This window comes from Cygnus olor, chromosome 2 (assembly GCF_009769625.2).
Source record: "Cygnus olor isolate bCygOlo1 chromosome 2, bCygOlo1.pri.v2, whole genome shotgun sequence".
In the NCBI taxonomy this organism is placed as follows: Eukaryota; Metazoa; Chordata; class Aves; order Anseriformes; family Anatidae; genus Cygnus; species Cygnus olor.
Genome location: NC_049170.1, coordinates 98493338 through 98512195, shown reverse-complemented (window position 1 = coordinate 98512195; position 18858 = coordinate 98493338). Strand labels below are relative to the sequence as shown.

The following is an 18858-nucleotide window of genomic DNA, read 5'->3' as shown; positions in this document are numbered from 1 at the left end:
TCTAAAAGACCAGAGCATATTGATCCACTTCCCGTATCTCATTCATAGGCAGCCCAAGACAAAATGAACTGAAATGCTGTAAGCCAGAGACAGCTAATAGGCAGATCACTGAAGTTAGTCAATCACTCCAGGCAAATGAGCATACGTTTCTTTCTAGCCCCTTAAAAAGGAAGACTTTCCTCAGCATTGCCACCTGTGCACTTGTGAGTGACAGCACTCCCAGCTGAAGTTTGGATCTGTGAATCATGCTGATTATCAGTAGGGTAAACCTTCAACAAAAGGTGAGATCCTTGAAGTATTCCCTTTCCCTGTGAAACTCACCGTGTCTTATCCACAAATAATTGGATCCAGCTTCTTTTCATCCATGTACTTTTTTCTCACCAGCACTGGGACATCTGGGCAATAACATTGACTGCCTCTGCAAAAGTAGACAGGCAACTGTGCGAGTGCTCTTGATGATAGATCCCACAAATATGTTTGCAAAGGCAGAAGATGGGATTGAAAGCTACGTATCCCATGAGGGAGGGTCTTCTGTTATCTGTCCAAGAGGAACATGCAGAGCCCACACAGAGCTGCACATCCAGGCCTGCCAGGTCCTGTAAGTGAATCAGCTGCACCCAAGGGACTGGTGGTGTTGAAGGCTGTTGATGGATCAAGTAACAGTAACATACACATCTTCCCTCTCTCAGTGGCCATAAGAAGCTCACCCACCAGGATCACTACAGCTGTACATCATGCTGTACTCCAGACTGATGCCTGATTATGGAAAGCATTGGATTTGGCAGCTGGAGTACTCCTAGAGAGTCCTCTACCAGTGTTTTGCTTAGACATGAGAGTTTATATATCTAAAGAATTCATGTTTCACATACCTGTTGAAGTGAAGATAGATGGCAGAAAGAGGTCTAAGAAGCCTTATGTGCCCTAGTTTTCAATCAGTTCTGAGGTTAGCTTTAATATAAAAATCTATTATTTCAAACCTTAAACTTTCTGTTGGAATTTTAACTTTAAAATCAAAGGTTTCTTTCTCACAAGTGATTTAATTTCTTTATGGATTGTTGTATTAAAATAAAATCTTCCTGTTGATCTTCTCCCTCTTTTTATGATCATTCTTTAAGCACAAGGTTCTTGGTCCTGTACAAGAAACAGACAGAGAAAAATAGAAAAATTATATATATATATATATATATATTTACATATATATATATAATGGACTTAGAGATAAAAAAGGAAGGAAAGCAGGACAGCAGCTTTATTATGCATAATAGTTATAACGAATAGGGAGAAATGGTGATGCATTGTTTGTTACTGCAGTGACACACACAGTAGTAATTGCACCGTATCATGGGAATTATTGAAAGATCTTGTAAAAAAATTCACCATATCTCATGTATTAACTGTCCACATAACTTCCACTACAACTGCACATTGAGAAACAGGCAAGTAAATTCAAAAACTTGAGACAAGAGGTCCTGCCCATAGAATATGAGAGATCATAGAATCATGAAATCATAGAATCACTTAGGTTGGAAGAGACCTAAAGATCATCAAGTCCAACCATCATCTAGCACTACAAGTCCACCAGTAAACCATGTCCTTAGATGCCATATCCACACATCTCTTAAATACATCCAGGAACTGTGACTCCACCACTTCCCTGGGCAGCCTGGTTCAATGCCTAACCACATTTCCCATGAAGAAATTCTTCCTGACATCTAATCTAAACCTCCCCTGATGCAATTTGAGGCCATTTTCTCACATCCTATGAACACCCTTAAGTTGTTTTTCATATATTGATGTTCTAAATTCAAATTTCAAATCAACAGTAGTTCCCACAGAATCTCAAATTAAATGCAAAGAAATGCTGGAGGTCTATAATTTATTTCTGCCATGCCAAGGCATCACGTATAGCTGCAGATGCAGTGGTAACCAGGTACTGATATGCTGTTTACAAATACTAACAGGCAACCATGAGAGCACTAGGAGAATGCTAGATGTTCAATTAGCATAGGACAGGGTCTGTACCCTATTTTTATTAATGTAAATATAACTGATTAAACCAGAGGGATCATTCTAATAAATAGTTCTTGTTTGAGCAGGACATTAACTGAAGGAAAAATTATATGAAGGCTTAGGGTTAGGATTTGATTGAAGATTTTAGGCTACTGAATCTATTTAGTAATTAGATAGGGACTAAAGGGAACATTTTATCTCAGAATGAATATGAATTATTTGTTGGGACAAAGAGTGAAAGTCCCGGGTGTCATGCTTTCGTCTACTTATGGCAAATGGAGAAAACTTGGCTTCCTAGCAGTGGTCAGTAATCAAACGTGAAAATTCAGTCAAGTTAGTATTTTATCAATTACAAAGCTTTTTAACATATTGTTTTAAAATAATTGAAAATAAGCATCAGTGAGAATAAAGTCCTCATTTTAAAAATGTTTCTGCAGCAGGAATACCTAAACAAAATACAGCAAATAACTATTCTGAACAGTCTCTCAGGTAAGTGCTGATGTTAATTACACCAAGGTTCAGAGCTACATCATTTTCTACACTGTATTTTTCTGTTTTGTTTCCAAGGGTAATTTCACAGAGACAGGGTCAAGAGAACCATCAGGAGAGGCCAGATTTGCACAGGACAAGGTTTTCCTCACATTCATTTCTATCCAGTACTGGATATACAGAAAAAGATTTTTTTAATCTGCAGTGTGGAGAAGGACTTCTTAGTTCAAGGTTTAATTGTGTTTGATCATTTACAAATGCATAATTACAAACATTTACATCTGGAAACTTTGCAGTGGCTTGTTCAGTCAGGCTTGCTCACCATGCAACAAACAAAAGAATGGCAGGAAGTGACCACCAACTTGTTTCTTCAAACACAAATTGTATCTAAAAAAAAAAAAAAAAAAAGACAAAAAAGCAGTTTTAGCTCTCCAGAGCGTGTGCATGATGGTACAATCTACAGAAAGTAAATTGTTATATTCAGCTGAGGGATATCAACACTTTCGTAGGTAACCATATTTTGTCATTAAATTTGTTTTCCAGGGTTCAAGGGATTTGATACTTATTTTTCTTTTGTATATCACTTTAGAAGAAACCAGAATCCATGCAAAATCTAATTCTGAAATTGTATTCATGATTCAGAATGCATGAATTTGCATTTGTCATGTATTAAAGCACTATTCTGAAGGATCAAAAGGACTTAGATTTTGGGGGTGTTTATAAACAAGGAATGGAATGAACTTGTCTTCCAGCCCCAGTTTGTTGGGATCAGCCTCTCCAGTGAAGTATACAAGAATCTGAACCTTCACATTGATCCTTTCACATCCTGTTGATAAAAGAGGAGATATAAAGTAGTGTGATTTGTATATTTGCTACTAAAAGCACTCATCCTACTGTTAGGATACACAAGCATAGGTACCATGGTGAAACATCAGCACAGCCTTGTCTAGTATACTTGAACAACCTTTGGGCAAGGAAGGCATCTGAGATCCTCTTCTGAAAACCTTCATGGGGAAAAGATTAAGGACACAAAGAAGAGGTTGTTTGTAATATTTCCATCTGAAATCTGGGAAGCATCAAATGGTGCTATGCAAACTAAGCCAAAATTCCAGAGACAATCTTGGAAGTAGGTTGAGATCTGCCATCTGATGTTTGTCTCAGCACCCATAATTTGAACTGAAAGTTTCCGGAGCTTAGGAGTGCTGAAAAGCCAGGCACAAGTTGACTACATTTAGATGTTTAAAATAGATGCACCCAGGAAGATGATGAGCTTTGCAAATTCAGGTACTTAGGCAGAAAAAAATTCCAGCCATGACACTTGTGTATGAAGGCAATCTTAGGACAGGAACCACAGCCAAAAATGAAACAAAAGAAGCAAACACAGCATGAATTCTGTCTGTGTAGAAGATTGATCTCCAGAAGGGTGTGTGGAGATTTCATAAAATTCTTAACATATTTTTAAAATCTATTTGTTAAGAAAGTAAAAAAAAAAAAAATCCTCTTGGTCCCCCTTATACCAAAATGGAAATTGAAAATGATTTTGGATATGGGGTATGTGACTATTACAAGCCTCCAACAAACATACAGCTAAATCAATCAGCTAAAAACATCATTAAAGCAAAACAGGCTGTAAGTGAAGTAGACAAAATTTGAAATATCAGGCAAATGGAACAGAAAGTAGCATAACAGACAGATCAATTTAGTGACTGACTAAAACTCAGTTCTAAAATAAGCTGAAGGACAAGTATGGGTAAAAATCCTTCCTGACGACATGGTCCTTTCTTCATGATCAATTCATTCATCTGTGCTGCATAGTGTTACACAAACTGGTTGAGATTAAAATCTTAAAGCTCTTTCTTTTCTTTTTCTTTTGGATTTGTCTCAACTGGCAGCTTATTCGAGGTTATTAATCAGATCTGATTCATAAGTCTCAAAATGCCATAAAGAGGGCTCACATAAAAATAAATAAATAAATCATGTATATCATGCAAACATCTTTCTGAGGATGACTGAGAGAACTGTAGGTTGTGCCACAGTTCTGTTGCTTGCTGTGCTGCTGTTTGCTTGCTGTCACTGACTCCCACTGACTTCTCTGAAGCGGATTTTCCATGGAAATCCTACATTTTTTTCCTCTTTTCCTATCCTTAGAAAGACAGACCTTCAACATACCACAGTAATGGAAAACAGTACTTATATCTAGGTTGTGTTTTGTTTGGTTGGTTTTTTGTTTGTTTAAAAAAAAAAAAAAAAAAGAAAGATTTTATGTCAGATCACTTTTACTTTTCACCAAGCATGAATCAGCTATCAAAGGATCAACAGTCTTCAGGACAAAAAGACCTTTTCTTGTGCAATTTCAATTTCTGGACAAAATAATCTCTGAGAGGAATACAATAAAGCCAGTATGGAGATGCCATCCATGCTGAAGGCTTTTCCAGAATCCTTTGGTTTTCTGACTGAATGTGGAAGATAGGCGTGTTATGTCAAGTCAGTTCAGTTGGAACCTCAAGACATCAAAATACTGAGCTCCAGACTGCAGAGTCTGACCCAGATAGCTGAAATATTTTAAAACATTATTTAAAGACTTTTTCTGAAGGTAACAGCCCTCTGGCTTAAGTCTGGAACAGAGCTCATTTAAAAGTCAGCATTTTCTAGGAAAATTTGTTACTTTTTAGTGGTAATTCAAATACTAAATATTTTCTACCAAATTTATGAACATGTTGATGTGGAAATACTCCTAAGTTGCCACAAATATATATATATGTATATATATATATTATCAGACATTGTGTGTTTTCCTTTCTTGTTCTCTTCTGTTGGTCACTTGCAGACAGCTTTCACCCTCAGAAAGTCATCATAACCTTCGCTTTAGGACAATGCAAAGGAAGGAAGCATTGCGCAATGTATGTTTTTGGCTACAGTGCACCAGTTGGAAATACATTGTATCTGAGGAGCCTGTCCCCAAAAGAGAATGGAGGCAAAAGAACAATAGCACTGCAACTCTCATGAAGGTTTATTTCCAATCAAAATACATAGCTCTTCAGCCAAAGCTACACAACTCTGTGACCTGTTTAAAGCATATATATATATGCTTAATTTAATTTAGAGAAATTTCAAAGAAAATTATCATCTTTAGCAAAACTAAAAATATCTGTTGAAAATAATATAAGAATTGAATTACTAGAATGCCTTATCTTTTCAGCTTTAAATACTCACAATATAGAACTATAATAAATATGATTAATGCAAGTATAGATATTTGTAGAAAAGGTAATAGAGGCTCAAATAATACTCATACAGAAAGTTTCATATACTTAAGAAAATATCCAGAAATCACAAAAGATATTTTGATATTGCTTTATATGAAAAATATACAGATGTAATTGTATAGTTTCATTTTTCAGAACAAATTAAACTTCATAAAACAAAAAAATCCATCTTTTACCTGTCTATTATATAGTGTCATGAAAGGTAAGAAACGCTTTATCACTGTCAACATGAATATGTAGCTTGTGCTTTTCTTCCTCCATTTTAAGAATAGTCAAGAAGGAAAAAAAACATTGAAAAAAAATATAGAAAAAGCCATCTAATGTAATGTGCTTTATACTGAAAAAGGTAAAAGGCACATTTTGCGATCTTCTGGGTGAACATACTCTTGAAGTTTTATCATATAAATCTGAAGTATATTTTTAAAAAAAAATTTATTCCATGCTACAGCTTGTAAATCAATCCAAGTTCTGCTTATTTCAAAATACTAAGGCAATCTTCTTTTAAGTATTTTCTAAATACATGTAAAATCTGAATGTTTTTAGTTTGAACTGTAAGTATTCAACAATCTATTTCAATTTCACAATTCTATTCAGGTTTCCTAAAAATTCCCCAATATAATAATAATTCCCCAAATTATTTTGATATATATGTATTTTTTTTAACTAGGGTATTAAATCACATTAATGAAATATTCCTGTGTTTGCATCCACCCAAGGTCACCAAGTTCAAATCTATTTTTCTCCATTTTCTCCATTGCTTCAAACTATTGCTGTCAAAAAAGGCTGGGATGGTTCTTCATCATAGAAATGCAGACACAGTAGAAAGCATAACACAACTCTGTATGATCTGGAATAAGTCTGTGATGCTCTGATGTGGGTTGAAGCACTCTTAGGAGAATCACTGGAACTTTGCATAAATATTTTATTTTTTTGTGTGTTGTTGTTAGTTTGTTTGCTTGTTTTTCCTGAATGGTGGAAAGATTTCACGTGTATCATTACAGCTTTACAACAGTAATTTCTGTACATCCACCTTATATAGTATGTTACTATATGTTACTATTATAGTTAATGTTATTATTACTAACACTAACAAATTCACACAATCACACACACACACACAAAAATAGAATATCTATTTCCCTAGATATGAGATAAAATGAGCATAGAGACTGAATGGTCAAAAATGTGGAGGGTATTGCTGTTACAACTAGCTGCAAATACTTCTGATAGAATCATTTTTCAAAGGAAAATTCAAAACTGTCCAAAATAAGTTGCTCTGAAAACTTACATGGATTTTTGCCAAGTTTTTGTTTCAGCAAAAAATGAAGACAAAAGTTACAGCAATGAGGAAAAATGTACTGTTTGGCTATCTTCCAAATGAATCATTTCAGATTTTTAGTGATGCAAGCGTGTGTTTTTCAATACAAAAGTATCAAAAGAAGAGACTGTAATCAAAGGATGTGATTATTTCAGAGAGACATACTTTGATTGATCGGCTGTATTTTCATGTAAGTGGAAGAAAGGATCTGATTTTCTTTACTGCAGTGATATGTAAAGCTTACATCTGTCACATTTTCTTTCTTTCACCTGCGTCCTTCCAGGTAGATAGCAGAATGGCAGTTTAGGTTAAATGAGTGCCACTGAAATTCTTCTTGCACAAGGTGATTTTCCTTTGTGTGGAAACTTCACCACCAAAATCTTCTGTGAAGACAAGTTGAGGTCCATGATGCCCAAGATATGGCCAAACAGGTGTGTATATAGCTTAGTCTACAAAAATCTCAGTAGATATTATTTCCCAGGGATGCAACTGTAGGCCATGACGTTCTGTGGAAGGTCCTGCTCAAGTAAACTACTTTCACAGGGTACATAAAACCTCTTACCCAGTAACATCGTCAATGGCTCTGAGAGTTTCTCAAATGTTTTTGTACATCTGCAAGTTAGAAAAACATGTACATACTTCAGTGAAGGATCATCCTGGGTACAAATTCAAAAGCTTCATTTCCTCCAGTGCATTAAAAAAAAAAAAAAAAAAAAAAAAAAAAACCAACTTACAAATCTACATTCAAATGGCTAGGGAAAAGAAATAACATTAGGAATAACTCCTGCACAGATTTTTGGCTAGCATCAGTAGTTTTGTCTAAGGACATTTTCTGTCTAGTGCCGGCTGCTTGTTGCTTCATAACACCTGACAAATTCTAGGTTCCTAAAAGCAACCATAAATGTTTTGTGAATTGCTTCATTTAACAGGGAGTTCTCAGGACCTCACCCTCGTATTCAGTGTGGTTCTGTCTTTGCTTTTTACCTTATCTCTTTTTTTCAAATACATTTCAAGCTCTTTTTTTTTTTTTTTTTTTTTTTTTTCTCATCTCCCCTCTCTCTTTTGACCACAGAATAGATTTACCAACTGTAAGCTGGAATTTCCCCAGGCATGAGAACTTCTGGAGGGAGCTCTATTTTGGGAGGGCTAAGGCATATGGGAGCAGCCCTTACAAATCCAGTGCTTAGAAAAGAAAGAAGAGAGTAGAGTAACTAGAGATTTTGTGCAAGTAAAACAGGATTACTGAAGCATCTATTATATAATCACTCTTCAGAATTACAATATCATATGTTTTGAATAATAATCATTCAAGAGACCAGAAACAGCACCTTTTTTTCTCTTTTCTTTTTTCTTTTTTTTTCTTTTTTTTTTTAAGGGGAAGAATGGGGAAAAAGAACATATAGTGAGAATCCAGTTGAATACCTTGTGAGATTGGCTTCAAACGCTAGCCTTCAGAAAGGCAAGATATCAGCACCTTGTCTGTAATATTTTGCTGTGTAAGTTCTATTAAAAATGAGATAGCATATTGTAAATATAAGATCATGTGTTCAATCATTGTGTCAGCACTCACAGCTTCTAGTTCACCCCCAAAGTGCAATATTCCAGATATTATAACAAGGCTGTATGGTGCAGGCTTCCATTGCTCAGAAATGCTACCTTTTAAACTAGAGCATGTAAATGAAATACTTTATGCTACAAAACTAACCTTAGGACTAGTGTAACATAATCCTGATTCACTGCTGTATCCCGTACTACTGAAGGTAGAAAACTTAACCTGCACTAATGAAAAATATCAGTCCTGATTTCACCAAGCACCTAGACAGGCACTTAAATAATAATTTTGTGCTTCTAGCAAGATTAACAAAGCAACACTCAAGTCAAAATGAAAAACTCAGAAAGCTCAAGTTACATTAAATATTTGCTTATGAATAGCTCCAATTTTGCTTTGATTGTATGCTTGAAGTCCACTTTCCTAGAATTCTATAATAATTGCCTGTATAATATTTGTTTTGCATGCAACTAGGGAAATGAAGTTAAACAATCTATTTTCTCTACTATCTTTTAGTTGGTAGTCATAGTAATACCCAAAACATATATTATTTTTGTAGGCTCTCTGACTTCTTCAGTTCGGCAATAGCAAAATAACAAAAGCTATATCAGAGGACATTAATTCTAAAGCCACACAAGCAGAGCTAATTTAGCTATGTGGACAATATAATTGTCAGGAATTACCCTGGGAATCCTTGAAGATGCTCTTAGGATCTCTCACCCATTCCTAGGACAGCTCTGATTAGCGTTTCCTTCCTATGAAATAGTGTTCAAATAGAAAGGGAATCCTCTTGGAGTCCTCCTTCCAATGTGATACAGTCTATCCTCTCACAAAACAAGAAACTGGCCTTGAAAAATGATTGCTTTGTTTGCATCAAGGAGACATGTTAGGTACCTAAAATTTTTACTCCTGCAGAACTATAATTCACACCTTGTTTAAAATGCAGATGCCTGAAAATGGGCCTGTAGCCATGCTCTACCCTCGTCTAACCGGCATTCCAGATACCTTCTTAAAAAAAAAAAAAGTGGGGACGGAGAGAAAGGCAGAGCCTTGAAGGACAAAAATGCTGATGATTAAAAGGAACAGTATGACCAGTGTATGCTTACAAGTTATGTTCCTTTTAAATAGCAGGTTGTTGGGAGGATTTTTGGAGATGGTTCCTGGCTTTTTCTTTTTCCTTTACTGCATATAGCCTACCAGCTGTTTAAGTCAAAAATATGGTCATCTGCACTCAAGCCATGACTGTGCATGAAAATCAAGGTTGGACAAAGTAATATACAAGCAGAACAAAAAGAAAATCTCTCCCAACTAAAATCATGTCTACTGTATCATCACTTTTCCAAACAGACGCTTGTAAAAAAACTGTTACTTCCTTTGCCTATCCTTTGCTGATTTACAACAGGCAGACTCTAGGAACAGTTCCTCCTTTTATAGTATACCAGTTTGGTTATGGGTGCTCAGTGGTCCATTTCTACACTTCTACAACATTTCTCACCCTGGACACCAAAAACATAAACTTAAAAAAAAAATAAAAATAAAAAGCAAAAAGTAGACATTGTGAAAGTTTCAAAAAGCTGTATGTCACTAAAAGAATTGTGCCCAAAATCCTGCTGGTTCATCCCACTGTAAGCAGTACTACATGCTACTTGCATTCTCAATGTGCATCTCAAGAGGTATTTGGGAGCAACAAGGTCACTCATATTTTTCATCTTTGTTGCAAGACTTATCCGGAGAATTTCAGTGTTTCAGCTGTAAACATGATTAAATTGCAGCTAATGCATAATAGGTGCATGTCAGCGTATCTTTGTGTAAACTTGTTATTCTGCTATTCTGTATTTGGAGCAGTGACAAATACATTTTATATTCCCAGTCCCTCAGAGCAGCTGGGTTCCCACCTAGTCTGAGCAGATCATGGCAATGGGGGAATGTAGATGAGAGCCCTCTGCTCCTGCAGCCCACAGCCTCAGTAAAGGTGACAATAGGCTTGCAAATATCTTGTGTTCTCTGTTTCTCTCCAATATATATGCCCCTCATTGCTTTTGTAGCACACTGTAGCATAGTCCTTCCTTCCTAATTTTTTGAGGTAGCATGAGATCTCTACTTTTCTCAGTTTGAAGCTGTCTTTATTACATACCATCAGGTAAACACAAAATGTTTTTGGAAGATCACAAGATGCTCAGATAAGACCTACATGCCCATCTCTTTGTATCTAGACTGTGTCTCCTTGTGCAAAGAAAGTCCCTGGTGTTTTATCATGATGCAGTTACTAAGTACATATCCCTGTATGCTCCCTGACAGGTTGGAAGAAGAGACGTTTCCCAGAGTCATGAAAATGCCCTGATGGACACTTCTGGTCAGTTTGTCCTCTGCTGGCTAAGCAAGCACATTATGTTTCCAGCCCTTAGTGGCAGAGCTACTGGTAGAAACCTCTACAGTCCCCAGATCTCCTGCTAAACAGAAAACACACCCATACAAACCAGTTTTCTCTGACAGATGCTTCTGGAGCCATGTTTTGGTATGGCATCCATGCAAACAGGAAACCCCCCAAAATGTAATTCCCTGCCTCCACACAGCTCCTCAACAAGAAGGCATGTGCTCTAGGCCTCTTGGTCTGCTGAGCTATACCAAACATCCATCCAGGCTGTGATGCCTAGAGATATGTAAGCATTACCTGACTTCAGATTTACACAAGTACTGCTGGTCTCCTACCCGAAAAAGGAGACTCCAGTTCCTCAGGCAGGTGTGGATATAATACTGTGCATTAGAATGATATAATACTTTGCAGACAGAAGGACATTCCTTCACAAATGAAGGCTTCAGAATACAAAAGCAATCCTATATGTGATGGGCTGCAACAGGTGAGGACAAAGCATGAAATAAACCTTTAAGCTAGCTATCTCAAAAGAAGTAGATATATTACACAAAATCTTTTCTCCATTCATTGCTGCATCTTGGAAAAGCTGCTGCTTTGCATTTTACTTTTTAATGATTCCACTTTTTGTTAGGAAACTGGACAGTAAAAGAAAAATATTAGTGGAAAAAAATTGCAAGTATCCCTGCAGCTGAGCTCCCCTGTAGTGTACTCAAAACTTGACCAGTACATCTGCTTTTCAAGTCAGAGAAAATCCTCTGTTCCTTACAAGCAAGTTAAAATGGCAAATGAGCTTTGGGAATCAAAAACACAGCACCACAAGCATTGGCTAGTGCTGGAATGTGAAGCAGAGTCCTTGGGAACAGATGGTTTAATACATCACAATAAATCTCTTACGAGCCTTTGCAACATAGTACTTCAGATAAAAATAAGTTTAAGTTACAATCTGTGAACAAAATGCTGTCCTCACAGGCAGAGAGGAACTGCTTTTGACGTTCCTGAGAGTTGCAGCTCCACTTTAGAAAGATTTTAATTAATTCGCATTTTTAAAGGAGCTGATCAAAAGTCCCTTCTCACCTTATTTCATAATTATGAAATTCAACCCAGAAGACTACTGAATGAGTCAATACCAACAAACCCTCAGATAAAAATATGCCATTCATTGTTTATCCTGCTCACCCAGGACACCTGGAACAGCAGCTCATGATCCACCTGCTTCACAGACATTAGAGAGTGCAGGACAATTATCACAGCAAAGGAAGAATGTCATTTGAGCTACAAGCACTCGTGTTACATACAGCTGACACATCAAAATACCTGCCTTGAGCAACCGTATTTGCATAAGTGAAAGAGCTACAGACCATGACTGTCAGAAAGATGTCATGTCAATTGGACTGTGCTTCCTTCTTCATTAGGTTTGTATCAGAGGCAGTCCAGGGAAGGGGAAGAATGAGGGGAAGAAAGAAGGGTTAGATATTCTGGATGACATAGTACAGCTGCAGTTTCCAATTTCAACAACTTAAAGATCATATTTTTAGAATTATGAACTTATAGGGGACTAGGTACAAGATGGTAATTCCTTGATCTAAGGAACATTAACATTCATTTCTAATTCATATAAGTTGGCACACATCTTCAATTGCATCCACAATGTTTATTCCATCATTTGCTTCATTTCACATGAGTTCTTTCATTTAAACAATATTCTTGTGCAGTAGGGGTGATGGGTCCTAAGCTCTCTCCAGTGGTATCAGCAACATCTTATGTCTCCCTTGGAGAAGTTAACAGTGGGCAAAGAGTTTGTACCGCATAATTTATCATACTCATGAATGCAGTTCATGAACATATCGCAGCTTTTACAAGTTTGTTTTCTATTTGAAGCTGTCCAATAAATGTTTTGTGCAAACCAATTTCAGCCTACAAATTGCTCATAAACTGCTCACCGTGAGTAGTACTCCCAGTATTTGCTACTTGTAATTCAGCAGTCAGCCTTTGGGATTGGTTGGGCCGATCCCATGGCTTGTTTTTCTTTCCTGAACATTGAACCAATCTTGCCAAACTCCAAGCAGAGGAGAAAATGGGAGGTTGACTAGGTAATAAACCAGGATACGGTAGGTTTAATGCCCAAAGGAACTGGCAAAAATATAAAGGTCAGTAAGGAGAGACTAGTAAATGTTTAAAACAAACAAACAAACAAACAAAAAAAACAGTGTCAGCTTAGACGTTAGAGATAGAAGAAAACGAAGAGCAGTTCCCAGTCAGGAGCTATGAGCTACATTTATTCTCTCTGTTCTTTATTTGGCAGGACAGCCCAGGCCAAGAGGAAATTCAGGCTTAATCTGGCCAATTACCAAATTTTCAGTGATAAATAAAGCCATTTCATTTCATCAAATTTTTAAAGTTACATTTGTCACTACTTGACATACAATAAGACTATGCGCTTCCTAGATTATTTATTTCAATCATCAGTTCAAAACAGCCAGGTAGGAAAGCAGAAAGGTTTGTAGAATATGGACACTAACTTTTTGACACTTCTTAACAAAACAAAACAAAACAAAGCAAAACAAAACAAAACAAAAGAATCTGAAAGTATTCTTTGGCCTGCAAGATGTGTTGATATTGTTTGAAAGTGCTTCAGACTCCACTTTACAGAAAACAGGAATACCAAGTATGGAATATCTTCTCCTACTTCTCAAATAGTAATTTTAGAACTGTGAGGGGAAAAAAAAAAAAAAAAAAGTTATTTCTCCATATTACACATAAGCTTGATCACAGTGCATTTTTTTTTCCCTTTGCCTTAAGGCAAAACAGAAATTTTAGAGAGGACTGAACAGGCATCAATAGTTGGTGGAGGTATGCAGAAAGGCAGGAAAAGGACATAAAGGTATCATTGGTAACACAGAATAAGCAAACAGGGACTCAGTAGGAGAATTAGCTGAAATGTAGGTCAGAGCCAAGGTCTTCAAGTCCCTTGAGGCTAGCAAAGAATGTCTGAAACCACAGTAAAGTAACACAGGGGAAGTGTTTTTCAAGGTGTGATTGTGCACATGACTACTAATGCTGAAGGAACTTGAAAGAATCAACAGTATAATGTAACTGTAATTTGTGTAGTGGGTATTGCAGGAGTTAAATTCTAAAACATTCAGGAACTTTTAATTCAGCACAGAAAATGGTGTTTAACAGGGTCCAAAGGCATTTTATTTCAGCCCTGAAATCAATATTGGAAGAAAAGAGAAATTCAGGCCATGTGAAAGGAAATCCAAAAGATCTATGCATTTGCTTCACTTGCGATGGGTGGATTTCTTTTGAGATTGGGTATGCTTACATGATGCCAAGGCTTCTGCAGCTGGCTGGGTTGTTTGTTGCTTCAAATACAGCAGCAGCCCAAAGCTTCCCAGAAAAGGAAGGGCTCATTCACAATGCAGACCTCTAACCCAGAATCTGCCCTGGACTCAGATGCGTTAAACACATCGTATCCTGCCAGTCATGGACAGTTAGTTATCTGTAAATGTTAGGCAGATGAAATACATGTTGAAGAATAAAAATAATGCCCAGAAATATTTTTATCTGGTGGGATGAGATTTGGAAGAAATCATGACAGTTTTCCAATCACCAGTCATGAAGAGAAAAAAATCAGCTCCAGCAGAAAATTATCATGAAAAAGCTTGATAGCCTGGAAAGCCAAAGTTGAGAACTGAAGCAAGTGTGAAGTAGAGGCAATACCAGTCATTACTCTTCCATCAGTTAGTGGCAATAGCACTGAGAAGCCAAATATTCATCACCTCCCACCATACAGGTGAACTGTAATTTTGCAGCTTGGAAAAATGTCATCCATCAGTTGTACCTTGCTTTTCAATAGGTAGCAAAATACTGCCGTCATGTGTGGGCACATACCATAATGTTTTCAATGCGTATCTTTGCACAGATAATTTTATTCTGTAGCATCCAGAGAAATTAAATGAGGTCATATGTGAAATACAAAGTGTTATGTGAAAGCCAGCAACACTTGATTGCATCACCGCCAGCAAAACATCATACTAACAGCAGTAATAAAACCATTTGTCCAATATTGTTGGATACACACATTTTCAACTCCTCTGGATGGTAGTTATTGTTCAGAGACTTCTAAAATAATAACACATTCTGCATGTAACTCTGTTAGGAGGCATAAATAGGGAAGAGACGGATGATCTTTCCAACTTTCACTCACTGGAATCTTCTCAGCACTTGGTTTCCATAGTCTATCCATTTCATCTGGTCACTTGGGATGTCAGCAAGTAGTGATGATACAAGTATACAGTCAGATGCTGCTATTTACCAAGCATCATGTTACACCTATTGCTTGAATAAATCTGAACAGCATCTTAAAGCAAAGGAGACACTGCTGCAGTAACATTGACAGAAGACCTAGCTATTAAGCTGTCTACAGAGTCTAGTATCAGTGAAATGTTTGACAGCCGCAGGGACAAATATGTATTAGCAACATTGCTTAATCCATGTTTCAAGGGCAGAATTGAAACCATGACTTCACCCTATGCAGGCACAGATTGCTGGAAGGATACTGTCATAAATAATAGTGCTGGAGGCCATACCATTATGCACCTCCTCTTCTCCCTCATCCTTCCACTTAGCTCCCCTAGGCCAAGTATATCTCATAAAGCAGAAGATGCACAAGCTCCTGGAACACCAGAGAGTGCAAAAGAAGTAATCACAGCTATAGTTCCTAGGTCTTCCTTTATCAGCTCAGAGTGGGGCAGTACCTCCCAGGAAAAACTCAATTTGTCTGTATCATGGGAAGAATCTGTCCATTATGAAAGGTCTATAGGTGTCATGGGAGACCTTTTCATATGCTGGGAAGTGAGAAGTTGACTTTCGAAAAGATATGCTCTAGTTCAGACAGGAATTAATTCGGCAAAGCCTATGGCCTGTGTTAAGCAGGAGGTCAGATTTGATGATCACAGAGGTCCCTTCTGGCTTTATAATCTATAAAGGCCAACCACTTTAAGGGGAGAAAAAAAAAAAAAAAAAGACAAAGAAAGAAACCAATACTGGTATTTTAAACCTCCAAATTCCCCACCATCCAATATGTTCTCTGATTTCATTTTAAGGTATGTTTGTGGCACTGAGACATATCAAAGAAGTGGGCTTAATAAAAACCACAGCATAGAGCACCTCTTTCTTAAGGGAGTAATTGGAAAAGCTTAGCAAGTTACACATGCAACATGCAGGTGACTCTCAAAATTAGCCTAATGGAGGAGACTGCAGAGGAATCCATCAATCAACATTCTTACAGGAAGGCGAAGAAACATATTACCAAGTGTTATGCTTGTATTCCTATTCCCTTTTTCCTTCCCAAACATTATATAAAAGATTTTCTCTGCTCTCTACCTGAATAATTTGGCAGAAGGTAAGAATTGTGCAAATCTCTGTTCTGTGAGAGCTTTTTCTGAAGCTTTGATTCACCTGGGTTCATAAATCTCTAGGTTTTGATTTGAGGTTTAAGGCCACGTAAGCTACAAAACTGCAAACCGAACTCACATTAGTAGCATGCAAAATTGCAAAATTACAAAGCCATAAATGGATTTACATTTGCAACTTAGGAACAATGGTCTGACTTTCCCATTTGTAACAAAAATCTACAGTCAGGCACATATTGCTGTACATCCACGGCACTTGTGCACACAGATAAACATGCAGCCGATTTACTTGCTGGAAATTTGTAGTGAATCTAAAGAGTGAAAGCTCATAGAAATAAAACAATTTGGAGAATATTCTTTCTCAAAGCACCCTTCATCTTAGGCTTCTAGGGTTTTTCAGTTTTATTTTCTCTTGTAGGAGTGAATGCTAAATCAAATAAAATCCACACCATGTAAAACAGGAAATCAGTCAGACTATTGAGACTGTAAGGCTTGTGTTTATATCAGAATATTTAAACAGAAAATACAAATCCCAGATTTAAATGCACAAATTGAGGTAAATTCAGCAGATACATTGGGTCATTGGGTAACCTTTTTTATTTTTTTCTGCACTAAGAAAAGGTCTTTTCAAGAAAAAGTCAGGAAAGAACCATTGTACTGATATCACACTTAGTATTATGTTTATATATCTTCACTAAAAGCAGTGTAAGCAAACTGCATTACAAAAATAGTAAATTTATCTTCATTTGAAAGGGAATATTTTTGTGAAGGTAGTCATGGTGGCTGAAAGGGGCTATTTCACTTTGATACAAGTGATTTGGCAGGGGAGGGACACGGCAAGGCATTTACTTCTCATTTTCTGTTTCACACCTGAAATGCACAGGAAAAGGTCTATCTCACTTTTGTCAAAGGACTGACTGTTGAGATCTTCTCTTTTTATGTCAACCATACAGATGTTCCATCATTATTGCTGCAGAGACAAGTATGTGTCTGTTCTCTTTTTATCATCATCATTACTGGTTATTCTGGATGACAAAGAGGAAAGCTAGGCTTGAACTTCATTGTCTTAAGTGTTAAGCTTTGGCCTGAAACTAGGGCCCAACAAGCCTATTTCATGTGTCTCAAAACAGCAACTTTCAGGTTAGGTACTAGAAACTAGAAACTACAAAACAGCAGCAGTTAGAGATACAAAACTGTGGAAATATCCATATCTAGAAATGGTCCAATTTTCAAAGGGAATTAGGAGCATAACAATGCAGGTAAGCAGAGACAGTTTTGAAAATCCCACTCTTAAAGACTTTTTTTTTTTTTTCCCATGAGATACATGAAAATTAGGCACATAGAGCAAGATCCTCAAAAAGGCTAAACACTTTTCTATCCTTTTTTCCAGCTTTTTTTTTCAGCTTTTCTTTTTTTTATTTATTTATTTTTTTATTGTGCTAATGCGAAAGACCCTGCTGAGCTGGGTAGGGGTTCCTTCACCCCCTACCATCCTTAAAGGACACCCCATAAAGAAGCACCATTGTTTCTGACTATACAGATCTCAGTAGTTCCTCCTGTCCTAGGCAGGATTGTCAAAACAGGTAATCCTTGCTTTTAGACGTGGTAGTTCATGTGTAGCTTGCTAGTGAAACTACTACCCCATGGCTCCCTGCGCCATGTAGTTTGCAAGGATCACATTCTGTCTGTCGCATCAGTGTTCAAGGACTCTCTTATGCTACCTGGTGCTAAATATAGGGGGAAAACAGACTGCATACGTAGACTAGATGGCACTGACTGCGCAGAAAGCAGCATTATCCCCTGACCCAACTCTGCAGAGGGGAAGAGGAAACATGAACATTTCTTACCTGAAAATGCAGCCTCATTTACCACCTCCCAGTCACATGCAGGCTCTGAGCACAGTCCTACCCTGATCTCAAAGATACACACACACAAACTTACAGGCAGACTATTATGGTAAGCAACTCTAGTGTTTGCCTTCTCTGTCACCCTCAAGACAAGTCAGTCCGGAGGAAACTACTTTGAGATTCCTGCTGCAGCCAGATAGCTTCACGACCAGGACCCAGTTAGCTTTATGATCATCCATCAGCAGAAATTCAGGCACTCTGAGGCAGGGACTGTATGTATCAGAGACACACAATGGGTACCTTTACTGCTTCCAGGGTCTGGCAACGAAGCTGCTGCAGTTCTGGAGAGGTGGATGAAGTTTCATCAGCTAGACAAGGGCACCAAGAAATTTCTGAGCCCTAGGTCTAGAGCCTTGCCTTTACTAACAACAGTGAGAATCCTAAGGCAAAGGCAATGGTCTTTGCTGTTGTAATTTAAACACTACATTATTTATTCTCACTTGGAACAGAGCTACTAAACACAATATTTAAAAATTACTTTGTCTTCCCATATGAGAGCTCCCAATGGTTTTGGACCTGTGAAGCAACATT

At 37.3% G+C, this 18858-nt stretch overlaps 1 long non-coding RNA gene across 3 annotated transcripts in view; it reads right to left on the bottom strand.

The window, feature by feature from the left end:
- Nucleotides 1-229: 229 nt before the first annotated feature.
- Nucleotides 230-18858, bottom strand: part of LOC121066335 — a 57549-nt gene continuing 38920 nt past the window's right edge. For all 3 annotated transcript variants that reach the window (XR_005817684.1, XR_005817681.1, XR_005817683.1), the window contains exon 3: nucleotides 230-1131. This is a non-coding gene — a long non-coding RNA (uncharacterized LOC121066335). The remainder of the gene's footprint in view (nucleotides 1132-18858) is intronic.